Genomic DNA, 27,485 nt, shown 5'->3' on the forward strand with positions numbered 1-27,485 from the left:
TGTCAACTGGGGATAACAATAGCCCCTGCCCCACAGGGCTGCTGCAAAGACTAGATGGAATATTGCAATGCAAGCACTCAGCACAAGGCCGTGCACATACTATACCCTCCAGCCGTGCTGTTCATTTTTCCAGAGTTTTCTCTATAAGTGCCCTTGTGACTATCAATCACAATCCGTGTTTGGGAAATGTGGTTTTTATAGGTAAGACCACAGTTCTATTTGAAATAGAAGGCTTCTAAGAAATAGTGAGAAAAGTGTAATTATAGTGCGAATATAGCTAAGGATGAGAAACAGTAAACTAGAACAATGGTTCATGGGGATCAATTAGCTAAAACAAAATGCATCTTTATGAAGACAGCCCAGGCCGGCCTCCACCAGAAGGCATTGGCCAGGTTCTTCCAGCACAGCTCATCACCTCAACAGCTCTTTAGAGAAACCTAACTTTAGGTTATTGACAGCACAGGCTAAAGGCAAATCAGGTCTGTTTGAGTCCAGAGTCCAGAGTTCTCTGCCCCACCTGGCACAGCATCAGCCCTAGGTCAGGGATTCCCAGGCGCAGCCAGAGGTGTGGCTCTCTGCAGTCAGGACACCTCCCAGCCAGACAGAGGGTGAACTTTATGACAAGTCCCCAGGCTCTGCACAGCCACCTGCCTTTTTTCTGCCATGGAATTTTCCCAGATGAAACATCCACTTCCTTCCTATACACCTAGTGCCTGCCGCCTTAACCTCCTCTCACTTAGATCCATTTCCTTGCCTTGTCAGCACCCAGCTTCCCTCTACATGCCCAGAGTTTATTCACAGTGTCCTTTCACCCTTCTTCCAGGACACTAATCTACCTTTCTCCTTTCCTCTCCTTTCCTTCCCTCTCCTCTCCTGTCTCTCTCTCTCTTTCTTCCTTCCTTTCTTTCTTTCTTTCTTTTCTTTTTCTTTCTTTCTTTCTCTTTCTTTCTTTCCCTTTCTTTCCTCCTTCCTTCCTTCCTTCCTTCCTTTCTTTCTTTCTTTCTTTCTTTCTTTCTTTCTTTCCTTCTTTCTCCTTTTTCTTTCCTTTCTTTCTCTTTCTTTCATTCTTTCGTTCTTTAGTTTTCTTTCTCATTCTTTCTTTCCTTTATTTCTTACTTTCTTCCTGCCTTTCTTTCTCCACAGGGTCTCACTCTGTTACTCAAACCAGAGTGCAGTGATGCAATCATGGCTCATTGCAACCTCAAACTCCTAGGCTCAAGCAATCCTCCTGTCTCAGCCTCCCAAGTCACTGGGATTACAGGGGCGAACCACTACAACTGATTTCTCTTTCTTTTCTTTCTATTTCATCCCTTCTTCTTCCCTCCCTCCTTTCTTCCCTCCTCTCCTCTTCTTTCCTTCTTCATAAATGTTTATTGAGCTCTTCCTCACAGGCTAGGCATTATGCTAGGACTTACAGTCCTTATGGGATTTTTAATTGAAAATGGAAGACCAACACTAACAAATAATGGCTCAAATAATTTAATTATACCAGCCACAATGCTGTAAATAAGAGATCTAATGGGCCACATTCTACAGAACTCATTGGACACTTTCCACATCTGATTGTCTTTTTGCATGCACTACATCGTGAGTACTCCACAGAGCTGGGAGTATGGCTGCTTTGCATTGTGTCTCCAGTGTCTAGTACAGAGCCTGGTATATACACAGTGTGTGTTCAACAATTATTTGTGACATAAACAAATAAGACACTTTAAAATATAACTAGTGTTAGTGCTAATGTGACCTGGGAGTCATGAGGGGAAGTCAGAGGTGGCAAATCTCCTCTTTCTTCATCTCATATTTCCCCCATCCTACCAAGAGCCAAATAGATGCCAAAGGTGTAAGGTGTCATGGAATGGATGAAGGCCAAGTGTTATCCTAGATTCTCTGCCCTTAGCTCTCCCTGTCAGGAAAGCCCACCCAGGAATGCTCTTCTACAAACCCCTGGCTTTTGGAGAAATAAAGGGACAATCACTCTGCCCAGTTTGTATCTTCTTTGCCATGGATGCAGTTTCACTCCCCTCACCATGGCTGGATAAATGTCTTCCAATTCATGCCCACTTCGGGATTTTTATTCTGACCACCTCAATTATGTAGGAAGCAGCAGGTTATTGAAAATCATGTAAATATGATCAGAAACTAGTCAGAAAATAATCAAATATGAAAAGAAATGAGTCAAAATGGGGAGTGTGACTTTGGTAGTAACAGAACAGAGAAAATAGTCAATATATTTACTCCATCACATTTTCACTTCATACAGGGAAATAATAAGGTATTGAAGGATGGGAGGAAACAAATGAACAAACAAAACAAAACCCTAAAGTTATAGCAAAGGCATCATTTTAGAGCTGAGTGGTGAAGGATCAGAGTACCAGTGTCCGTCTTCCTTGTTACCAGGCCCTCAGGAAGGTGTGCAGAATCCACGGTGGGTGAGGAGGCCACACGAGAAGCGTGGACATCATGCAGAGAGATGGCAGGCCTTGAGTTGTCCTTGGATTTGACTGGGCTCTGATAAGAATTTGTCCAACTTGGCAATGATGTGGCAATAAATTCCATGGATTTGAACAGCACAATGCATGCCAAGAAAAGTTGTTTTTTTGGCAGAATTACCCTCATTGTTACTGTGTGCTGGACAAAAAAAAAAAAAAAAAAAAGTGCAAGAGATTCAGTATCTCTAACTTTCTCGCTCAGGACACAATCATTTCTTTTCACAGGGGAAGGAGGCTGATGTAAGGGCTGGTGAGGTCACCTTCAACACACTGTGTGCATCCCAATGATGCTAAAAACGGATGTATGCTCACCCACTTTAGGACAAGCAATAGCTCAGTGTGCTAGCTGCTCATAAACTCAGAACTTTATCTTATATTATCAAGGATATTAGTGACCTCCCAGTCAAAAGCCCTGAACTAGTTCAACTCGACTGCTTGCAGGGTGAGACTGAAGTCAAGACACAGGAAATGACTTACTGAGAAAACATTACTAAGTTAGCAGCAGAGCTATGACCTGCTTACCAGGTACCTTCTTCATTGCCATTGCCTTGCTGGTAAGTGCTCAATAAATGTTAGCCATCACCATCATCATCATCATTACTTTTATGTGCTCATCACACACCCTGTGGCAATTAGATGGCATTTTCCCACTTTGTGAATACAGAAACCAGGAAATTTACCCACAGTCTCACAGCTAGCCAGTGTCACAGCAGGCCTGGAACCCAGGTGTGCTGACTGTACCTCCAGTACTTTCTCCAACCCTCATCCTGACTGTCCTGTCATCTGTGTATTGTGAAGCTATGACTCCAGAAAGGCCCTGTGAATGTAAAAGTCTAGAGAATAGCTCTTCCAACATTGTCTTCATAGCAGCTATGCTGTTGGGATGCTCTGCAGCAGACAAAATAAAAGGTCTCTTCAAAATAAGTATTTTCTTCCTCTCTGGTGAGTGCACAATGGGAATGGTGCTGGAAAGCATAAGCAGTTCAGCCATGATTCTGAAGAGGTGGGCAAAGGGCAGGTCCCAGGAGGCCCCATGTCATAACAAGGTGCTTGGTTTTATCCTACCAACAGAGCCTTTGAAGGGGCTTAAGTCAAGGATACTGTGGCAAAAAATTTGCGCTTGAGATATTTCACACTGGCGATTGGGTGTAGGATGGATTTGAGAGGATTGGGGGAGAGGCAGAGAGAACTGAGGGGAGGCAGCAGCTTGGGTGAGGTGGTCTTAGGAAAGGAGTAGAGGGGCAGATTCAGGATTGACTTGAAATCGAGATGAGAAAGAGGGAAAAGATGAGTCTCTAGTTTTTAGCTTTGATGACTGATTGGGGTAAGAGTAGAAGAAGAAGAGTTGGATTGAGGGCAAGACCAAGAGTCCTGCTTTAGACATATTGAGATAGAGGGGCCTAAAGGATATTTTAGCCTTGATTCCCTCAAAGGAAGGCCTGGGACAAAGGTTTATGCATGGGTCATTTATCTGGGAAGTGATCCCAAGAACAGAGAGAGGGATCAGGGAGGGTGGGATAAAGAAAAATGGAAAAATGGAAATCCAGTAATAGATGTGTATCATATTGGTCACTGCCATGGGACACTGATGCTGGGCCCCTGGGGCCTCCAAGAAGCATTTATGCTGCATTTCAGGACTGTCCACCTGAGAGATAAGAGGGAGAGGCAGTTATCCACTGATTCTTGTACTTTAGTAATCCAGTTTCCCCAAGAAATGTTATCCCCAACCCCCACCCCCAACCTGGGTTGCACACGCCTAGGTGTTAGCCATGTCCACAGGCAACCAGAATGACTAGGCATCCAGGGACATCTGAGAAGCCCCAAGGTACAAAGCATGGTCTAAGCCAATTGTTGAAAAAAGTTACTGTCAGTGTAAACTGAGTCAAAGCCAGGGTAGAACCACTTGCCAGAGCCACTAATGGACTCAGAAATTAGGCCAAGAAGATATGAGAGGGTGCATAAAAGACACCCAAGTCATGGGACCTCCAGGTGGGTCTCTCCAGGTGGCAGATACGTAAATCAGCTAAAGTTCTGGAGAGAGACTGGGGCTGGAGACAAAGATTTGGCAATCATCAGTATCCAGGAGGTTGTTGAAACCATGAGGAAATTGTGTCAAGTGCCCATAGCAGTGAGCTGAGGACAGCATCCTGGAGGACCCTGAAGGAATGAGCAGAGGAAAAAGAGCCCACGGAGGCACAGGAATGGCCAAGGAGATATAAGCAGAACCTGGAAAGGATGGTGCCATGGGAGCCAAAGTAGTAGCAGGTGACAAGGAGATTAGCTGAAGGTCTCCAGTGCGTCACACAATTAAAAAAAAAAAAAAAAAAGTCCCACTGCATTTGGCAATCAGAAGGTCCTGGGTGCCATCACCAAGAGGAAGCTCAGTACAACTGCAGTGTCAGAGATCAGAAAATATTGGCCTGAGGTATGAATGGGAGGTAGAAATCTGGAAAGAATAGTGTACCCTGCTTAGTGCCCTTGAACAGGGCAGTGAAGGCGTGAGCACAGGTACAGAGAGAGGCCAGATTTTAGGTCAGAGAGTGAGGCACTGAAGGGGATCAGGCAAAACAGCCTTAGTTTTCTTGGTGAAGCAATATTCTGTGCTGAAACTGTAGGAGTACGTGAACTAGAACTGGCCATCTTCCTTCTCCTGCTGAGAGCTTTCCACCTGACGACTGCAGGAGAGAGCTGGGCTAGCACTGAGTTATTTCTGTCAGTCAGTCAGTCCCTATTTACTGAATAGTAACAATGGACAAGGCCTTATGAAACTGGGCACAATACAAGATGACTGCAATTTATTCCCTACTCATAAGGAGCTTTCAAGCATAGGTCCTGGGAATTTGTTACACACCAGAGGAAGCTAGAAACTGGACTGGGTCAGGGATGCTGGCCTGTGTCCAGGAGTCTATTCATTAATTCAACAAATCTACTGAGGGATTATTATGTGCCAGGCACTGATCCAGGTGTTCAAAATATATCAGAGAACAAAACAGACGACAATCCTGGTCTCATGGACCCTATATTCTAATGGGGTCTATTTGTCAGGGAAGTCTAAGTTATACTGTATTAATAAGGGCAGAGTATCAGTGGCTTAACAAAACAATGCTTTATTTATTTCTCTTTTGCACAAAATCCATTGTGATTCTACAAGGCAATTGTCTTCCAGGCAGTGACTCAGGGGCCCAAGAGGTTTCATCTGAGGTTCCTTAGTTGTGATGGCAGAGGAAAGTGAGACCGAAGAACTTCCCATGGGCTTGTCAGTACTGCAGCTTGGAAGTGACTCACAATGCTTTCTCTCAGGACTAATCACACAGCCTCGCCTACAACAAAAAAACTAGCAAATGTGAGGAAGCACATGGAATATTTGGTGAGTGTTATTGTCTCTGCCACATGGCAGGAAGCAGTCTATAGGCTAAATAAATAAATCAGTTACATACTGTATTAGAAAGGTATGAGTGCCATGGAAAAAGCAGAGGAGGGTAAGGAGGACTGGTCATGTTGGGGGAAGAAGTGGAGGGGGTGGAATTTTAAAATCAGGGTAGTTGGTGTGGCCTCAATGAGAAGGTGGCATTTTGAGCAAAGCCTTCAAGGAGATGAGAGAGCCATTTGGATCTCTGAGAGAAGAATGATCTCAACAGAAAGAATAATCTGTGCAAAGGCCCTGAGGCAGGAAGATGTCTTAGAGGGTGAAAGAGGTAGAAAGTGAGGTTAGAAAGGTATGGGGGGAGGGGCAGGGAAGGTGAGGAACAGCATGCAGATTGGGTATGGCCTTAGAAGCCCTTTGTCAAAACTTTGGCTTTTACTTTGAAAGAAAAAGGGAGCTGCTATTGGGTTGAGGCAGAGGACATCACGGCCTGTCCGAGGCATTCATATGATCACCCTGGATGCTCTGTGGCAGATAGGCTATAGGGCAAAGTGGCTGCAGGGAGAACCAATAGAAGGCCATTGCAGTCATCTAAGTGGAAGACAATGCTGGCTTGGACCAGACTAACAGTTGTGAGAAGCAGTTGAATTCCAGAAAGTTTTGGAGGTCTGTGCCCTCACGTGGAGTTTCTGGGGCTCCCTTGCTTCATCAGTCATGACCTGTTAGGTCACAACAGCCCAGAGCCCCTGAAGTGAATTTATCTCTGAGTCCATGGTGGGCTTGGAGGGGAGGGGAGGGGCCGGAAAGGTGTCTCACGCCAGGTGGATTCTAAGGTACAGCTTCCGGAGCACGGGGACGCTGCCTCAGGAGTGATCACACTCACTTCCCACAAGATCACAAATCTGCAGTCTCCCAAACATAGGTCCTGGGAATTTGTCTTAAATCATGGAAATACACTCTGAAGAGCAAGACTGAGGCCTGCAGAGTCCAGGTGACTTGAAAGTCCAGGGTCAGAATCACAAAAGGAGCCCCAGTGGCCTGTTCCCAGCGGAGAGCTGCTGCTTCCTTCCCTGCCCTTCTCTCCTGTGACCCGCTCTTGTCAAGATTAAGTTACGTGGGAGAGGGGAAGAGGGGCCGAGGGAGTCTTTCTTATTCTCTCCTTCCCACCCCAATCTTCTGCTCTTGGCACAGGCTTTGGGAGTCTCTGCACTCCAAGAGAACTTTCGGGTTTTTTTTTTTTTTTTTTTTTTTTGAGACGGAGTCTCGCTTTGTCGCCCAGGCTGGAGTGCAGTGGCACCATCTCGGCTCACTGCAAGCTCCGCCTCCTGGGTTCACGCCATTCTCCTGCCTCAGCCTCCGAGTAGCTGGGACTACAGGCACACACCACCACGCCCCGCTAATTTTTTGTATTTTTAGTAGAGATGGGGTTTCACCGTGTTAGCCAGGATGGTCTCGATCTCCCGACCTCGTGATCCGCCCGCCTCAGCCTCCCAAAGTGCTGGGATTACAGGCGTGAGCCACTGCGCCCGGCAACCAACAGAACTTTCTAGGTCTTGTGCTATGAAGGACATGGAATGTATCAGGATGTAGAGCAAAACAGCCCATGCGGTGGTCAGAGATGGAAAGCACAGACTTTAGTATCAGAAGAACTGTTCCAATCCCAGTTTTTTCACACAAATCAGTTATAGTACCTTGTGAGGTTACTTTACCTCAGTGAGTTTTCATTTCCTTGTCTGAAAAATGGGGATAATAAACCTATCACATAGGATTGTTATAATAAATGTAATATGTATAAAATGTCTAGCTCAGAATAGAAGGATGTGACAGATCCTCTAAACTGGTTCACTCAAAATCCCTTCTCAAACACCTGCTTCTTTGCTTTCTTCTACTAGAAAGTGTCGAAGAGAAAATACCCAAACTCCCAGCTTCCCTGCAGCTGGGGGTGGCCAGAAAACTCAGCTATGGCCAATGAGATGTAAGTACCTGTCTTTGACTTTTCCAAATAAAAAGGCAAAGCTTCTAAGCCACAAGTCCTTGCTCCTCTCTCTCTGTCTGCCCCGCTCTCTCGTCTTGCCTGGAACTTAACTGTGAGGCTGGAGGTAGAGCAGCCCTGTTGATGTCATGAGGCAACAAGCACAAGGTTCACGGCTAAGGTTGATGACGTGGCAGGAGAGAAAGAGCTGGGTGCTTGATGACCTTGTTGAGCTACTGTTTTACTCCAGGGCTACCTGGCCAGGAGTTTATTGTTGTGTGAGACAAGCACCTCATTGCTGGTATTCACTTGTGTTTGTTAGGGTCGGTCTTTGCTATACGAAACTGACGTAATCAGTAATAGCTATCAATATTGTCATCATCATCATCATTATATATGTTCTCCTACAACTTCAACACCCTCTGGCTCACAGCTGTAGATTTTATTATCTAACTGGGGAGCCAATTAAGATTTATTAATCAAATCTTTAAAGTAGCATTTCCCAGGGAGTATTCCAAGAATGTTGGCTCTTACAGATATTAATAGGTCTTCTGAGAAAAAAATAAATTAAAAAAAGCTCTATTGTCAAGTTAACAAATGACGATACTTGGCAGAAATCTTTGTAACAGTGGTTTTCGAATTGGTATACTATTTGAGGACTTTCCAAAGGATTTTAAAGAATCAATTACAGATCCTGAACTATGATAAGTACACTTTCCAAAAATTAGTATGTGTAAGGACTCTTTCTTCTGGTCCTCCTCTCCTTCCTGTTCCCTCATTAGGTTCATTCTCTCACCTTACAAAAGAAAATCACACCTCACTGCTGACCAGACTTACCCTGGGGCATTGCTCCAAGGTGGAGAAATCTCTGTGCTACAAAGGGACAACTCCAGGCTGGGTACGGTGGCTTGTGTCTGTAATCGCAGCACTTTGGGGGCCTGAGGTAGGCAGATCCCTTGAATCTAGGAGTTCAAGACCAGCCTAGGGAACATGGCAAAACCCCGTCTCCACAAAAATTAAAATTAGCTGGGCGTGGTGGCACACGCCTGTAGTCCCAGCTACTTGAGAGGCTGAGGTGTGAGGATGGCTTGAGCCTGGGAGGCAGAGGTTGCACTGAGCTGTGATGGTGCCAGTGTGCTCCAACATGGGTGACAGAGTGGCGCCCTGTCTCAGAAAGAAAAAAAAAAAAAGGACACTTCCAAATATCAGTATTTAACTGGATTCTAATGACTGAGAAATAAATCTATTTGCAAGTCATGTGGCTTTCAATTCTTTGCTTTCAACAGAATTGAAGGACATCAGAACTGAATTGTCAGCTGATAGATCATTTAAAACATCTTTGTGGTAAATGACTATGTGATCTTTGTCTTATATCTATGAAATAGTTTAAACTTAAGTGTCAATGCTATGAAATCTATTCCTACCTACTTACTTATGTGAACACAGTTTTTCAATGTTTCTATCCGTAAAAATAACAAATAGAAATAGAATGGATACTACACCCTGTCTCATTCTAACAATAAATAATTCATTCATGGATACAAGAAGCAATTGAGAAAAAGTGCTACTCAGCTTATCAATATATGTAATTCTAATAAAAACATTTTATGTTTAACAATTATGCATAAAAATTTATAATATTTCTCTGTTGTATTGGTTAATTCTGTGCTAATCATAACTAAATTCGGAAAAAATTTAAAACACTTGCAGCATTTAACTTACATATTTATTTTGTTTTGTTGTAGAAGTAGAAAAGTATAATAGAATGATAAATAAAAGGTTTTTGAACATTATTATTTTAGAATGAACTTCTGTGTAGAAGTGAAATGGAGAAAAATGATGAAAATGTATATTAAAGAGCTTGTTTATATAATTTTAACTAGATGATGGATATCAAATCACTCTAGTTGGTATCAAATTGCTGTGGTATTAAGAATTCTTTGACATTTAAGAGAGTAATGTAAGAGCTTTATTTTTTTTTTTTTAATTTTTTGAGACAGAGTCTCATTGTGCCACCCAGGCTGGAGTGCAGTGGTGCGATCTCAGTTCACTGCAACCTCCGCCTCCTGGGTTCAAGCAATTCTCCTGCTTCAGTCTCCCAAGTAGCTGGGATTACAGGCACAGACCACCATGCCTGGCTAATTTTTGTATTTTTAGTAGAGACATGGTTTTGCCGTAGTGGCCAAGCTGGTCTCAAACTCCTGACCTCAAATGGTCCCCCCACCTTGGCCTCCCAAAGTACTGGGATTACAGGCATGAGCCACCATGCCCAGCCAAGAGAGTAATATAAAAGCTTTATTTTTAAATGGTACTATTTATAATATGTCAGAAGTTACCTCCTTAATTCAACAGCCTTTTATGCTAAAAATTCTCAACAAACTAGGTATTGATGGGACATATCCCAAAATAATAAGAACTATTTATGACAAACCCACAGCTAATATCATACTGAATGGGAAAAAACTAGAAGCATTCCCTTTGAAAACTGACACAAGACAAGGATACCCTCTCTCACCACTCCTATTCAACATAGTGTTAGAAGTTCTGGCCAGGGCAATCAGGCAAGAGAAAGAAATAAAGGGTATTCAATTAGGAAAAGAGGAAGTCAAATTGTCCCTGTTTGCAGACGACATGATTGTATACTTAGAAAACCCCGTTGTCTCAGCCCAAAATCTCCTTAAGCTGATAAGCAACTTCAGCAAAGTCTCAGGATACAAAATCAATGTGCAAAAATCACAAGCATTCCTATACACTGATAACAGACAAACAGAGAGCCAAATCATGAGTGAACTCCCATTCACAATTGCTACAAAGAGAATAAAATACCTAGGAATCCAACTTACAAGGGATGTGAAGGAACTCTTCAAGGAGAACTACAAACCACTGCTCAACAAAATAAGAGGACACAAACAAATGGGAGAACATTCCATGCTTATGGATAGGAAGAATCAATATTGTGAAAATAGCCATACCGCCCAAGGTAATTTATAGATTCAATGCCATCCCCATCAAGCTACCAATGACTTTCTTCACAAAATTGGAAAAAACTACTTTAAAATTCATATGGAACCAAGAAAGAGCCTGCATTGCCAAGACAATCCTAAGCCAAAAGAACAAAGCTGGAGGCATCATGCTACCTGACTTCAAACTATACTTCAAGGCTACAGTAACCAAAACAGCATGGTACTGGTACCAAAACAGAGATATAGACCAATGGAACAGAATAGAGCCCTCGGAAATAATACCACACATCTACAACCATCTGATCTTTGACAAACCTGACAAAAACACAAAATGGGGAAAGGATTCCCTATTTAATAAATGGTGCTGGGAAAACTGGCCAGCCATATGTAGAAAGCTGAAACTGGATCCCTTCCTTACACCTTATACAAAAATTAATTCAAGATGGATTAAAGACTTAAATGTTAGACCTAAAACCATAAAAACCCTAGAAGAAAACCTAGGCAATACCATTCAGGACATAGGCATGGGCAAGGACTTCATGACTAAAACACCAAAAGCAACGGCAACAAACGCCAAAATTGACAAATGGGATCTAATTAAACTAAAGAGCCTCTGCACAGCAAAAGAAACTACCATCAGAGTGAACACGCAACCTACAGAATGGGAAAACATTTTTACAATCTACCCATCTGACAAAAGGCTAATATCCAGAATCTACAAAGAACTTAAACAAATTTACAAGAAAAAAATCAAACAACCACATCAAAAAGTGGGCAAAGGATATGAATGGACACTTCTCAAAAGAAGACATTTATGCAGCAAACAGACACATGAAAAAATGCTCATCATCACTGGCCATCAGAGAAATGCAAATCAAAACCACAATGAGATACCATCTCACACCAGTTAGAATGGTGATCATTAAAAAGTCAGGAAACAACAGGTGCTGGACAGGATGTGGGGAAATAGAAACGCTTTTACGCTATTGGTGGGACTGTAAACTAGTTCAACCATTGTGGAAGACAGTGTGGCGATTCCTCAAGGATCTAGAACTAGAAATACCATTTGACCCAGCCATCCCATTACTGGGCATATACCCAAAAGAGTATAAATCATGCTGCTATAAAGACACATGCACAGGTATGTTTACTGTGGCACTATTCACAATAGCAAAGACTTGGAACCAACCCAAATGTCCATCAGTGATAGACTGGATTAAGAAAATGTGGCACATATACACCATGGGGGAAGGGAGAGAGAAGGTCAAGTGTTGAAAAACTACCTATTGGGTACTATGCTCACTATCTGGGTGATGGGGTCAATCACACCCCAAATCTCAGAATCATGTAATATAACCATGTAACAAACCTGCACATGTACCCCCGATCTAAAATAAAAGTTGAAATGTTTTTAAAAAAGAAAATACAGTCCATAATAAACAGCTTCAAAGAGAAGTACATTTGAAGAACAAAATACAGAAAAAAAAGAGGATAGGGCTCATAACAAAAAGCAAATTAAATACGTTGCCAGTGAGGCTGAAGAGAAAAAATAGGCAATGACAAAGCGATGATCGCTACACTTTCCACCCCAGCTGTCTTTTGTAGACTATATTTTCTATTTTTATGAGATACATATGTTGGGGCCCTGCAGTTCTAGAAAGGGATGGAAAAGGCAAAGAATAGCAATCAAGAATAATAAAGAGCTGATTTTGAGAGGCCTGGATACATCTTAAAGCAGTATATTTACTAAAAGATTTACGTTTCTGTCTAAATGTAACAGGAAGTCAAATGGCAACCCAAGGCATGTTTTAGAAAGAGCCAAACTTTGAGGAGGAAATTATTTAGGGTACATTAGGATGTATTTCAATTATTTTGAAAGGTTTAGCTTTAGTAAAGGATCTTTGGTGATCAAATTCCTGCTGAGATTTCTTCCACTATATAAAAGAAAAAAATACAATAAAAGGAAAATAAAATGTGGGGTTAAAATGGCATTACTGGGCTGGATGCGGTTGCTTATGCCTGTAATCTCAGCACTTGGGGAGGCCCAGGTGGATAGATCACTTGAGGTCAGGATTTAGAGACCAGCCTGGCCAATATGGTGAAACCTGTCTCTACTGAAAATACAAAAATTAGTGGGGGTGTGCTGGTACACGCCTGTAATCTCAGCTACTCTGGAGGCTGAGGCAGGAGAATTGCTTGAACCTGGGAGGCAGACGTTGCAGTGAGCAGAGATCATGCCACTGCACTCCAGCCTTGGAGACAGAGCAAGACCCCATCTCAAAAAGAAAAGGCATTACCCCTATTACGAGATGATCAAATTGTAGCTTGAAATAATTCTAAAAACTAAAGGCAATTTTTGGTTATGAATTTAATAATCATGGATGTTTTTAATACTATTATACCAATAACCCCATTATTAACAATATTAATAACTGAGTATTCAGTTTTATACCTAGTTTTCAAGCTTCATTTAAGCAGGAAATCCTAAAATCTCTGGTAGAGGTGTCAAAATGGTCTAAAGGCAGAGGGATGTGTAAAAGACTTGAGTGATTCACAGTAGAGATTTTTTATGTGTGAAAATTAAGGAGCCAAGTGAATATAGCAGGAAAGTGGATGTTTTGTTTCACTTAAGAAAGAATAGGCTTGCCTTTTTTTTGTTGTTGTTTTTTTTTTTGGAAACAGAGTCTTGCTTTGATGCCCAGGCTGGATTGCAATGGCATGATCTTGGCTCACTGCGACCTCCGCCTCCCAGGTTCAAGCAATTCTCCAACCTCAGCCTTCTAAGTAGCTGGGATTACAGGTGAGCACCACCACGTCTGACTAATTTTTGTATTTTTAGTATTGACAGGGTCTCACCTTGTTGGCCAAGCTGGTCTCAAACTCCTGACCTCAAATGATCCACCTGCTTTGGCCTCCCAAAATTCTGGGATTATAGGCGTGAACCACTGCACCTAGCCAAGGCTTGCTTTGAATAAAACAAAACAATTGTCTCAATTGTGGTCCATTCCAACATCATATATTAAGTGGTGGTACTTAAGTGGTGGGATCAAGTGTAAGGCTCTTCTTCATTGAACTTGTGCCTCCTTCTGCATCTGTGAGTCCACAACCTGCCCAACTGCACATGCCAGCCCTAATCCACTACCACCCATTTGCCTAAACTAGAAACCTGAGACTCATCCTTGATTTCCTCTCTTATTTGTCTTACCCACTTATCTCACTCCTGACTGCTTCTGCCTAGTTCCTAAGCTGCTCCTGGGAGTGTTTGTCTCCTAGCAAAGAGTTCAGTGAACATGTATAGAATAAACGACTTGATTTGATATGAGCTATGATTAACTCTTTTCTTCAGGAGTGCTCTGCCAAGAATGGACACAAAAACCCCTTGTTCTTTACACTGTTCTGGTGTCATCTCCTCCAAAAAGCCCTTTGGATTCTCTCCCTCCAATCAGACTGCGGCATGTGATCCTCCTCGGATTTTCCAAAGCAACCTGTGCTTACCTTTACCAAAAACACAATTCTGTCTCATAACAATCAATTTACTTGTCTGCATGCCCCACTAGATGGGGACTTTTACACTTGGATCCTCAACACCTCACATAGTATCTGGTACAAAGTGCAAAGACAGTGAATGTTGTTGAATGAGTGGATGAATGATATAGAGAGCAAGTGCAGTAAGAGGTACATACAAAGTAGTCCTAAGGGGAGACAGATGAAGGAGAAGCTAAATCTGCTGTTGGGGTGAGTAACAGTGCCATTTGAACTCGTCTTGAAGGATGAGTTGTAGTTCTCCTAGTGATCAAGGCAAGGAAGGGTATTCCAAGCAAAAGGAATAGCATGAACAAAAAAGCATGTAGGCAAGAAAGCACATGCAGTATTTAAGACCATGGGAGCCTGGCAAAGCTCAAGAACAGCTTTCAGTTCTTGAGCAGATGTGGAGGAAAGGAGGAAAGGAGGCAGATGTGGCTAGAAAGATTGTTTTAAACAAGTTATGAAAGACCTGGAAGTGATACCAAGGGGTTTGAAGATTATAAGATAGAAAGCCACTGAAGTTTTAAGGCAGCGTAATAACACGATCAGCTCTCTAAAAGAAAAAAAATGATATTTTGTTTCCTTTTAAGTGACTAAAAGTCATAGATCTAACTTCCTCCATTTTTAGATTTCTTGATACTTCATGAAAATAAAAAGCAAAGGCCAGCTGAAGCAATTCTTCCCCTGACTGGTCTGAACGAGGGATTTTTCTTTTTTCTTTTTCTTGTTTTCTGGCCAGTCACTTGGTGAAGTGAGTGCATCATACAGCTGGGAAAACACGAGCTTCTCGAGTTTGTTTGGCTTCTGAGCGATGTGGGTGAGCGCGAGTCTGGGCAGTGTGTCAGCTCCTTCCTGAAAGTCTGGGTCAAGGAAGTCCACAACACAACCTTGTTTACTTGATTTTGCTTTCAGCATTGAGAACGCTGGTTCTGATTACTGCAAAGGTGTATGTGGTTGCTGTTGGCTCACAACCCTGTAATTCCTTTGAAAAGATGATCTGATTGGGACAACTGTGACTTTAATACTTCAGTTCCTTTGGAAACATCCAGATGAAAAGTGATGCATTATTTTCCTAGTGGCTTTTGTTCCTGGCTAACCGTAATAGTTTGTTGGATCACTGGGAGTAATTCTGTGGAGCTGAGTTTGCTGGGCTGGCAGATTTGGAGGGGTAGACAAAGAATGACCAGTCTGAAGCAACCCTTCTAGCCCAGACACGTGAATTTACAACAAATGTTTACTGAGTGCTTGCTATGTGCCAGGCACTGCATCAGGCACAGGGCAATGAAGATGAACAAGACAGTTTCTACTAGAGTCTGCTAACTAGACTGAAAACTCATCAAAAATAAATGCCAACTCTTAATTCTGTTTACATCCCCCAAATTGTCTAGGGCAGTAGCTAGCTTAAGGCAGAGTCCCCAACAAACACCAAATGTTTAAACAGGCATATTTCCATTTTGCACAGTAAATATTTACTAAGTGCCTACTAGGGGCTGACGTTGTGTTAGATAGTAGAGATACTCAAGACTACTAAAATAGAGCTCATACCCTCAAGCTGCTCACGGTCTGGTGGGGAAGACAGACATTAAAACATTAATCACCTGTAATCCCAGCACTTTGGGAGGCAGAGGTGGGTGGATCGCTTAAACCCAGGTGTTGGCAAAACCCTGTCTCTACAAAAAAATCAAAAAATCAAAAATTAGGCATAGTGGTGCACACCTATAGTCCCAGCTACTCAAGAGGCTGAGGCAGGAGGATCGCTTGAGCCCAGGAGGTCAAGGCTGCAGTGAACAGTGTTCACACCACTGCACTCCAGCCTGGGCAACAAAGTGAGACCCTGTCTCAAAACAAAAAACAAAACCACAACGTTATTCAACTTGTACAAATTTGAACCCCCTAGGAGCCCCTGAGCCCCTGAGAAACACCTTGTCACCTAGTCCCTCCTCTGGAGCCCCCAGATCTCCCTACAAAATGGATAATAACTGGCATAGAAGAGAGACCCCAGGATGCTTCTCTAGCAAGCACTATGTCCATTCTGATTGGCCAATGCATTTGTCTTTTTGGTTGATAATATTTTAGTATCATTCCTGCAGGGGGTAATAGCAACACAAGACACTCATGTATGGGAGACAGAGGAAGAAATAACTTCATCATATGAGAGGGCTGCCCAATTCCATTTGGAGGAGGAGTATGCAGCCTCCAGCAAAACCCAACACAGCAGGCGATATTTTGTTTCCGGGAGTCTACTCAAAACCCCTGCTCCCACAAGCACGAGCACAAGTACAGACCCCAGCTTCAAGGAACTGTGTGCACCACAGGTGAGGGGGCACCTGAACATTATTTCATATTAATAATTATGGATTTTAGGCTGGGCCTAGTGGCTCACATCTGTAATCCCAGCACTTTGGGAAGCTGAGGCGGGTGGATCATTTGAGGTCAGAGTTCAAGACCAGCCTGACTAACATGGTGAAACCCCGTCTCTACTAAAAATACAAAAATTAGCTGGGCGTGGTGGCAGATGCCTGTAATCCAAGCTACTCAGGAGGCTGAGGCAGGAGAATCACTTGAACCCAGGAGGCAGAGGTTGCAGTGAGCTGAGATCGTACCACTGTACTCCATCCAGCCTGGGTGACAGAGTGAGACCCTGTTCCAAAAAATAAATAAATAAATAAATAAATAAGGATTTTAGATACAGAAAATCATTTTGAAGTGATATTGTAAAATATTTTAAGTTTAAGGTTAATTTTTTAAATTTCTCCTATTCTAGGCCAATCGTACCCATAAGCATAGTGTTGTAGTCTTCATTCAAATAACCTCATTATCTACTGAGTCATTAGATGCACTTGTGAGCAGTAATGATCCAGAGAACCTCCTGAGAGCTAGTTTAAAAATCTTTGGAGCTAATCCTTCTCTCAGGGGAGAGAGGAATGCTTTGGTTTCTTCTTCATGCCTTGCAAAGCTGAGGTTTAGAGTCTAGAAATGTTATTGGAGCCTTTGATAGTCTGCAAAATTGAAAGAAAGGGAAGGAGAGAGAGAGGAAGAAAGGAAGGAAGGAGGGAAAGAAGGAGGGAGAGAGGGAGAGAAAGAGAGAGAAAGGGAGAAAAGAAAGAAAAAGATAATCAACCAGGTCAGGCTTGGTGGCTCCCACCTGGAATCCTAGCACTTTGGCAGGCTGAGCAGGGAGGATCACTCGAGGCCAGGAGTTTGAGACCAGCCTGAGCAACATGGCAAAACCCTGTCTCTACAAAAAATACACATACACACAAATTAGCAGGGTGTGGTGGTACTCACCTGTAGTCCTAGCTACTTGAGGGGCTGAGGTGGGAGGATTGCTTGAGCCCAGGAGGTCAAGGCTGCAGTGGGCCGAAATCACGCCATTGACTGCAGCCTGGGTGACAAAGTGAGATCTTGTCTCAAAACAAACAAACAACAACAACAACAGCAAACATACAATTCTTCCCAAACTTCTCAGATTTTCAAAATATTGACTCATGAGAACCTAAAGCTGAAAGGGTCAATTTTCCAGTTGCAAATCCGTCAAACAGCTTGTCTAAGCTGGTTTCTCAATAGGAACCACAATTATTCAATGGAAATATGTCAACTGTTCCTGGCTCAAATTTTATGAGAAAAACAATGAAACAAATTACACTTGTTGGTGTTTTATAGGTAATTGAAACTGGCTTCTTAAAATTCAGGTGTTGGACTGTTGAGAATATGCCTTCATTAACTCTTTTGTTGTTACCTCCTTTTACTCAAGGCAGGATTTCATAATATTGATTATTTAAAAATAAATTAGTGGGTCAGGCACGCTGGCCCACGCCTGTAATCCTAGCACTTTGGGAGGCCAAGGTGCGCTGATCACTTGAGCTCAGGAGTTCAAGACCAGCCTGTGCAAAATGGCAAAACCCCATATGTACAGAAAATACAAAAAAAAAAAAAAAAAAAAATCAGTAAGGCATGGTGGTGGGCGCCTGTAGCCCCAGCTATTTGGGGTCTGAGGTGGGAGGATCACTTGAGGCGAGGAGGCAGAGGCTGCAGTGAGCCGAGATCATGCCACTGCACTCTAGCCTGAGTGACAAAGTGAGACCTTATCTCAAAGTAAATAAATAAATAGAAATACATTGCTGGCATGAGACTAGGTTACTTTCTAGTCACTTCTCCAGCCTCATCTTCCTTTACCTCGTGTTGTACACACAAATGATAGCACTCCATCCCCAAGCAGATTCTGTACTGTTTCCCCTCCAGGCATTTAGTCACTCTGTCCCCTCTCCATAGAATGACCCCTCCCTCAATTTTCTCTGAAAATGTTTGTGTTCTCCAGGATGTCTCTCCTCATCTCCTTTCCTCCTCTGGATAAGGAGCTCTTCCTTTGTGCTCCTATTTCACACTCAGCACCTCTCCATCACCGCAATGACCACCTTCTATCATAAGCACCATGTTTGTATATATATTGCTGTCTTCCCCTCTCCCCAGACACAGTGACAAAATGAAGCATCACTCATTTTTCACATTTTAATGGCGTCACATACTACCTGAAAATAGTAGGTACTTGTATCAGTCATCTATTGCTGCATAACAAATTACCCCAAAACTTAGCTTTTGAAATTCACAATATTTATTATCTCACAGTTTCTGAGTCAGAAATTCAGGAACAGGTGCAGCTTAGTTGGGTGATTGGGGTGCAGATCTCTCACAAGGCTGTAATCAAGGTGTCTGTCAGGCTACAGTCTCAAGGGTCAACGGCAGGGGGGGATCTGTTTCCCAGCTCACTCGGGTGGCTGTTGGCAGTCCTCAGAAAATCGACTTTCCAGCTCAGTCACGTGGTGTTGGCAGATGTTAGGATCCTTGCTGACTGTTGACTGAAGATACTATTTCCTTGCCACACAAATTTCTCCATAATGTTACTCAAAACAAAGCAGCTGGATTTCCCCAGACTGAAGTCTGAGAAAGAGTGAGGTGGAAGTCACAGTCCTCTTGTAACCTAATCTCAAAAGTGACATTCTGTCACTTTTGTTGTATTCCAGTTGCTAGAAGTGAGTCACTAGGTCCAGCACACATTCAAGGAAAGGAGATTGCACAAGGATGTAAATTCTGGAAGGTGGAGATCACTGGGGACCATCTTCAGGCTGCTGACCACAGTGCTCAATAAATCTGTAAACAAATGGACACATCTCTCCAGAAAGGAATGAGCCCTTCCTTCCCTGAAGATCCACAGTGTTTGAATTATTAGAGAATGCAGCACAATGTGACTTTAGCTGGGCATGTGTTCATATACATTGCCGGATCATCAGCAACTGAGTAAAAACGGTGCCAAACATATGGCTGGCACGTAGTAAGTAATTCCTTGAGTGGGTGAATAAGTGAAAGAAAGGGTGGCAGAGACTAGGACTTGTCCATTATGTTCTTCAATGATACAATTTTTTTTATTTTTAGCTAGGCACATAGGCATGCCACTGGAGACTACATTTCCCAATATCCCTGCAACTGGAGGTGGCCATGCTACTAGTATTGGGCTAATGGGATGTGAGAACCTTGGGCAAAACTTTTGTTTCTCCCTTTCCTTTGACTGGAATATAGAGGTTTGAGTGAGACCCTGAGCAGGGAGAGATACAATGAGAGTGGCAGGACCATCCTATCAGACTACTGACTACCAGACAACCTCTGGGCTAGTCCATGAAGCAGAATTAAACTTTTTTCCTTTTCTTTTCTTTTTTTTTTTTTTTTTTTTTTTTTTTTGAGATGGAGTCTCACTCTGTCTCCCAGGCTGGAGTGCAGTGGTGCGATCTCGGCTCACTGCAACCTCCGCCTCCTGGGTTCAAGCGATTCTCCTGCCTCAGCCTCCCAAGTAGCTGGGACTATAGGCACATGCCACCACGCCCAGCTAATTTTTTTCTATTTTTAGTAGAGACAGCGTTCCACCATGTTGGCCAGGCTGGTCTCGAACTCCAAGACTCAAATGATCGGCGCGCCTCAGCCTCCCAAAGTGCTGGGATTATAGGCGTGAGCCACCACGCCCAGCCAGAACTAAACTTTTATCCTATAAAAACTACTGTTCTCTAGAGTCTCATCATTATACCAGCACAGAGTATTCCTGTCAAATACAGAATTTTAAAAGCAAACAAGAAGGCACCCACCATCCCTTCCTCTCCTTCATAACTAGCCCATGCTTTAAACACACCCAAAATACTTGTTAGATGTAATTGCGTCTGTGGGAACACCGGGCCGTCTTGGTGGATGAGAAGGAGTATTTCAGTCATCTTTCCCCTTTGTTAGGCAAGTGCAGGCTTCTTTCAGTCAGCACTTGTAAGATTCAGAGACTCTGGGGCTCCTCAGAGAAGTGGCCTACAGCAGCACAAAGTGGCCTTAACTTTCAAAGGTTGTGGCAGAAAGAGGACACATCAGAGTGGATTCGTCTCAAGGAAAATCTGTCCAGCCTGAGGTTTCCTTGCAGGGTTTGATTTGTTTTCCAAAAAAGGAGAAGAGTTCTCAGCACAAGCCCTGCAAAACACCAGGCCAGCAGCTCCTCCAGACCCCTGCAGCTGTCAAGGGCCAGTGTTCCACTGCGCAGAGGCGGCCACAGTCGTTCTGGCTCCCCACTCGTCTGCTCTCAGGGCACTGGCCACGCTGCAGTTCTGGAGGAGCAGGGTTTCTGCCTTCATCTGAAACTGGAGAGGATCCAGGACCTGAAACTGGATGGTTTAGTTCTGTTTGTATTCTTTCACAGTATACGGATGGAAGGCTCCACCAACACCATCTTCAAATGCCAAAATAAAATGCTCATCCAGCCAAATCATCTCTGCTGAGGCTAGCACAAGGAGATGACAAAACCTTGTTAAAATACAGGAAGGAGCTAGGAAGGAAGTGGAATAAGGGTTTCTTGCCTGGATTGAAAAAAATCTGTTAATGGGGTAGATATATGCCAAGTATAGAGTCATTTGAAGATATTTCTTTTTCATGGGCAGGCAAATTTGAGAAACCAGAAGAGAAAGAAGGGGTGAAGAACTCCAGGTTAAAGTCACAGATTCAGTTGTCTTAGAATGTGGGGAAGTTTTAAAGCACCTGCTCTCTGGGACCTTCTAGAAATATCCAAAGCACTTAAGAAGTCAGCTATGTCCATTCCCAACAACGATTCTGAGTGTGCAAAGACTTAGTTTTTTAATGCTGTTGATGGTAGAGGAGGGAGACAGTAAATCTGACTTGAAGGATGATTCAGATTTAATAGGTGGCCACTGGCAGACGGTAGAGAGCATTTCAGGCAGGGAGCAGCATAAGCTACATTCCTGGGGTCCGAGAGTACAATGGGTGTTTCTGGAACTCCCGATGACCCAGAGAGGAAGGATCACAGGGTACTTGAGTGAAGTCTTTGATAAGAAAGAATGGAGATGATTTCAATTAAAAATAGTGCAAAGGATATGGGAAGAAGTAAAGAAGGGTTAATGGAGCAGAGAGAAAAGAGACATTCTATTCTGTAGAATCCAGCTGCACAGCAGTATAGTGGTTAGCTCTGTGGCTCACGACTCCATGGCTTAAGTCAAAGCCTCTGGGGTCACCCACTGTATTAGTATCCTCGGCTGCTGTAACCAAGTACCATAGATTGGTGGCTTAAATTTATTTCAGCCATTCAGAAATTTATTGTCATGGTAACCATCTCTTCCTCTACTTCATAACTAGCCCATGTTTAAACACACCCAAAATATTTGGTAGATATAGTTGTGCCTATAGGACCATTGGGTTGTGTTGATGGATGAGAAGGAGTATTTAAGTCATCTTTCCCCTTTGTGGGATTGTCACCCACTGTATTAGTATCCTACGCTGCCATAACAAAGTACCACAGATGGGTGGCTTAAATTTATTTAAGCCATTCAGAAGTTTATTGTCTCACAGTTCTGGAGGCCAGCAATCTGAGATCAGAGTGTTGACGGAGTCCGTTCCTTCTGAGGCTATGAGGGAGAATCTGTCCCGTGCCTCTCTCCTATCTTCTCGTGGTTTGCTGGCAATCTTTGGCTTGTGGGTGCATCACTCCGATCTCTGCCTTCATCTTCATATGGCGTTCTCCCTGAATGCATGTCTGTCCCTATCTTCAAATTCCCCCCTTTTATAAGAATGCAGCCATACTGCATCAGGCCCACCCTAACAAACATATCTTATCATCTGCAAAGACTGCTTTTCCATGTTAGGTCATATACACAGGTACCAGGGTTAAGACTTTCATATATTTTGTGGGGACACAATTCAACCCCAAACAGCCACTTTGTATTGCAAAAGGTGCTTGGTCTTTTAGCCCCAAGAACCTGTCTAAAACAGGAAGAAGGGTGTTCTTGGTGCAAGGATTGGCATAAAGTCAGTGCCTAACACACATCAGTGGTACTACCATGCATACAGAGGACCCTCTATAGAAGCCAACCCCTGGCATAACTTCTAATTCAGGAACGTAGACAGAGGGACCGCTGACAGGTCCCCAATTTACTGATTTTCCCCACTCCCAACCCCAGTGCCTAAAGTCTTAGGGGCTTGATAAATATTTTCTGTAGTTTATGACTCTGTAACTTGACCTAATTTTTACTTGAAGCCACTATACTCCCATGGTAACAGAAACTGAAATGTCATCCATTTGAGGTTTCTCTCACCCTCTTTCCTGGGATTGTGGCTAAATTTCAGTGAGTCATGCCACGCCAGGACTCAGGGCAGAGACATGGGAGCTGGTTCTTAGTTCACTGGTCCAGCTAGGCTTCTGATGAGACTCCCAGTATCCTGCTGGTCCTAAGGAAGCAGTGCCCACAGGCATTGTTCCTGTCCCAACAGTCCCTGAGGTCTGGCAGGGCCCTCTATCATCTCTATGCCTCACAAGGGCAGAGGATCCTTCGACTGCCTCCATGCCAGGCTGGAGCAAAGGACTCCTCTGGGTCTGCAGCCACTCCCTCATGGGGTCTTCCTGCTTTCCCCCAGGGTTCTTCCCCCAGGGAAAGAGGTAGAGCACTCCTGCCTCGGGCTTCCCAAAACTTTCTGTGGGACCTGCAGTGCCTGGGGACTCCCCATGTTAGACTGGCCCACCCTGCTCTCATTAACTTCATCCTCTACCTCCTCAAACCCAACTAGATGGGGGGAACCTTCTGTCTCCCTTTACTGTTTCTCCCCAGACATTTTGGAGATACCTTAATCCTAATCCTCTTTGTTCCACTGAGGACACAAAGTTTTAGAAAGCAAAACCAGAAAGACAGAGGGGGCAGGGCACTATTTGTGCCTTCATCCTTGACACCCCTTCCACTGAGGTGTGGACTCAGACCAGCATACTGCATTAACAGGAAAACACCAGAGGAAATAAGTTAACATTTTAAAAATATTACCTCAGCTTGTTTTGGTGGATAAATAAATAAATAAATAAATAAGGCACTTGGGGCCAGATCCTGAGCCAGCTTCATGAAAATCCTCACTTCTGAGGTCCCACCAACACCTAGGTTTCCAGTGGGAGGGCCCAGAGCCCCCACACCTTTTCCGCCCAGAAGTCAGAGCTCAGGCTGTGATTTCTATGGTGTCCAAGAGCTCCCTGACCACCTGCCCCAAGCGGAATCACTAATTTCTTCTGCTGTGCTCCCAAGCGTGGCTGCAGTTCTAATGAGCAGGTACCCATGCTGCCTGGCATTACTACAGTTAATATTCTACAGAATATTCCGCCAGCTCTTCCCCAACCTATGCAGCAAAGGGAAAGCTCTGTCACTTACTACCCGGGTGATTTTTCTGTCCTCCCATTTTCCTCATAGGTAACATGGGGGTAAGGATCCCCACCTGCTGGGTTGCTGCAAGGGTTAGGTAACGCAGACTCAATGAAGTCCCAAGCCACAGCCCAACAGGTGGTGGGTGTGTGTGAATAGCTAGGGCTGGGGCTGGGGCCTGCTTGGGTACACTCTCCTTGGCCTCACTTGCACAGGCCAGGGGGTGAGCCATCATGCTAACGAGGCTGCTCCAGCAGAAGGGCCTCAGCCTGTGGACTTCACCCAACAGAAGGGCGATCACTAAAACCCACTCATGCCTTAAACCAGCCCAGGTTGAGGTCATGGTGACCCATTCAATAACTAAGCTCTCCTGGAACGTCAGCTATGAGCCAGGGGTTTTCATGCGCCTGACATCGGGCTCCGTGGGGTGCTGGGGGAGGCCGATACGGACAGAAGAACAGGATAATAATGTAAAGAGCTAAAAACAACTGGGCTCAAGGTGCTATGGGATCACAGAAGAACACTGATTGTTTACTTGTGGTCATTCATTTATTCATACCACCTTCATAGCCACCTGTTTTTCCAGAAAGGATGTAAGGAGGCGTGGGAGAAATAAAGAATTCTACGCCATCAGTCATCTGGAAGTCTGGCCCTGATGGCTGTCACTAAGCATATCAGGAGGACAGATTGTCCAGGCTCAGGGCACAGCAAGGACAAGAGCATGGATATGTGGACACACCAGCCTGAGATGCTGCTTTTCCCAGGCAAGTGCTTTTCCCAGTGAGTGCTGGTCCCCAGATGTCCCCAGGCCTTACGCCTTCACCTCACCTCTTTCAGGTTCCTGTTCAGATGTCCCTTTCTCAGCAAGGCCTTCGGTAATCACCAGTGGTACACCAGGGCTGGCTAGTCCCAGTTCCCAAGAGCTGATTGTTAAATTTCCAGGAAATTTGCCAGCTGGTTAGTAAACACAGACATTAGTGAAAACTAAACTATGTGAATTTATAACTAAATAAATTGTATTAGCAGCCCAGGTTTTAAACATACTCGAAACACCTCATTGCCTAATTATTTTACATTTTACTATTACCTATACTTGAGGTTATTTACATCTACTACATCCGTATGGTAGGTATACTACATAATACTGTGCTAATGTGCACTCCCAATTTCCCATTTAATGATGTTGAATTCATAGTTTTAAATAAGCCAGGCATTGTGATGTGTGCTTGTAGTCCCAGCCGAGGTAGAGGCTGACGTGGGAGGATCACTTGAACCTAGGAGTTCAAGGCTGCTGTGAGCTACGATCGCACCACTGCACTCCAGCCTGTGCAACAGAGCAAGACCCTGTCTCTAAATAAATAAATAAAATTTATAGCTTTGATCTTCCATGGCAAGGATATTTCCACCATTGAAATTGGCCATTGCTACAAATCAGGGCTTTTTCCTGCAGAAAGCCAGTTGTTCAGCATTTACCAGCACACCACTGCTAGCCATCTTATTCAAAATTGTAATCACCCTCCCACCTCCAATCTCACCTACTCTCATTTATTTTTTTCATAGAACATATTGCTTTCTAACAGGTTACACAATTTATTTAGCATTCTTATTTCCTGTCTCACCACATCAGAAAGCAAGTTACATGAAGGCAGCGATGTTTTTCTACTGTGTCCTTCATGGAATCCCGGTGCCCAGAAGAGTACCTTGCACTTAGCTGTGCTCGGCAAATCTTTATTGAATGAATGTTGTCGAACGCTGGGACTCTCTGTGGGTATGACTGGCAGGGATAGGGGTTAGGGCTCCTCCCATCACCTTGCCCTTGCCCAGTGGGGCTGTTCCTGACTCCAGGCTGACCCCTGCCTCCCTCCCTGCCATCTCCTCCATGCCTACAGACTCAGGGGAGTCTCATGTAAATGTGTTCCTCGGGACCCCGAGTCTGTGGGATTTCTCTTTACTCTGCCAACTCTGGCCTGAGACCAAAAAGTACTCACTTAATGTTACGGAGAATAAAGCTTTGTTGGCCTTTAAGACAGTGGTTCCCAACTGGCACCCAACCAGCACCCAGGAACTCGTTAGAAATGCAAGTTCTCAGGCCCCACCCCAGACACATTGAGCCGGAAATTCTGGGGATGAGGCCCAGCAATTTGTGTTTCTGAGAGTCCAATGCAGGAGACGCCAATGCATGCTCATTTGAGAACCACTGACTTAAGTCATTCTGAGCCAGTGGTTCTCAACGGGGACAATTTTGTCCCCAAGGGAACATTTGTCGGTATTGAGATATTTTTGGTTGCCATAGCTGGGGGGCAGGTGCTACTGGCACCTAGTGGGTAGAGGTGTGGATGCTGCTAACCCTCCTACAATGCACAGGGCAGCTCCTACAACAGAATTATCTGGCCCAAATGTCAATAATGCATAGGCTGAGACCCCGCTTTAAAGTATCCTCACTTTCCTACATCCATCCAGCTCTGCTTTCTTGTCTTTTCTACAGTAACCAACCTGCCCACCTCTGACAGTCAACTCTGAGGCAGACAAACAAGACTGGTGACCTGCCTCATGGATATTTTCTTGAACTAAGGAACAGGGACAATTAAGCTGACCTTCACAATCTGGTTTGTTAAGTGTTATGATTGGGAAAATAGCAAGGTGATGCCCCCAGCCCAAGCCTGAAACTTCAGGGAGGGCTTCTGAGGAAAAGGGGCCTCTGTTCTCAGCCTTCAAGGCAGAGTTAGATTTAATCAGGGCTGGGGTGGGTGGGAGGTAGCTTTCCTTATGCAGCACTTACTGTGTTTCAGTTACTGTGCTCAGTGTTTCAGCAATACTGTCTCAACACCTTCTGAGATAGACACTATTGTTAGCACCATTTTATGAATGGAGACACTGTAGCCCGGAGATATTAAATAGCTTGCCTAAAGCCAGACATCTAGGAAATGTCGAAGCAGGAACTTGAATCTGGTCTGTAGACTCCAAAGCCTAAAAGGAGGTGGCTGCAGTTTACAGAGGGCAAAGAGAGTGGACTGGGATTTTTTTTTTTTTTAATACAGTTAACCCTTGTGTTATGGGTTAAATTGTGTCCACCCCATCACCCTAAATTCATCCCGATCTCCAGGACCATAGAATATAACCATATTTGGAGAAAGATCGTCAAAGAGGTGGTTTAGTTAAATGAGGCCTTCTGGGTGGGATCTAACCCAGTATGACTTGTGTTCTTATAAGAGGAAGGGACTGAGCATGGTGGCTCATGCCTGAAATCCCAGCACTTTGGGAGGCTGAGGTGGGAGGAGCACTTGAGGGCAGGAGTTTAAGACCAGCCTGGGCAACATAGTGAGACCCTGTATCAACAACAACAACAAAAAGTAGCCAGGTGTGGCAGCACACACCTGCAGTCCTAACTACTCAGGAGGATCTCCAGCTTGTGCAACAGAGGGAGACACTGTGTCAAAAACAAAATTAAAAAAGAGACACCAGGGA

At 44.0% G+C, this 27,485-nt stretch overlaps 2 long non-coding RNA genes across 5 annotated transcripts in view; one reads left to right on the forward strand and one right to left on the reverse strand.

Moving 5' to 3' along the window:
• The window catches only part of LOC123568364 (uncharacterized), a 39,292-nt gene that overhangs the window by 3,271 nt on the left and 8,536 nt on the right, over positions 1–27,485 (forward strand). For 2 of the 3 annotated variants that reach the window (XR_010577908.2, XR_010577910.2), the window contains exons 2-3: positions 5,656–5,856; positions 7,746–7,828. This is a non-coding gene — a long non-coding RNA (uncharacterized lncRNA). Of the gene's footprint in view, positions 1–5,655; positions 5,857–7,745; positions 7,829–9,111; positions 9,250–27,485 lie in introns of those variants that run through there. The other variant, XR_006691665.3, reaches the window with a different exon arrangement.
• On the reverse strand, positions 1,105–25,774 carry LOC107127242 (uncharacterized). Of its 2 annotated transcripts, none has more exons than XR_012418937.1 (4): positions 25,660–25,774; positions 24,849–24,974; positions 17,602–17,698; positions 1,105–2,628 (listed from the first exon to the last, which is right to left on the reverse strand). It is a non-coding gene; the product is annotated as an uncharacterized lncRNA (long non-coding RNA). The 2 variants fall into 2 exon arrangements; XR_010577901.2 differs by having other exon boundaries at positions 25,640–25,774.

The sequence above is a fragment of the Macaca fascicularis genome, chromosome 1 (genome assembly GCF_037993035.2).
Source record: "Macaca fascicularis isolate 582-1 chromosome 1, T2T-MFA8v1.1".
NCBI lineage: Eukaryota > Metazoa > Chordata > Mammalia > Primates > Cercopithecidae > Macaca > Macaca fascicularis.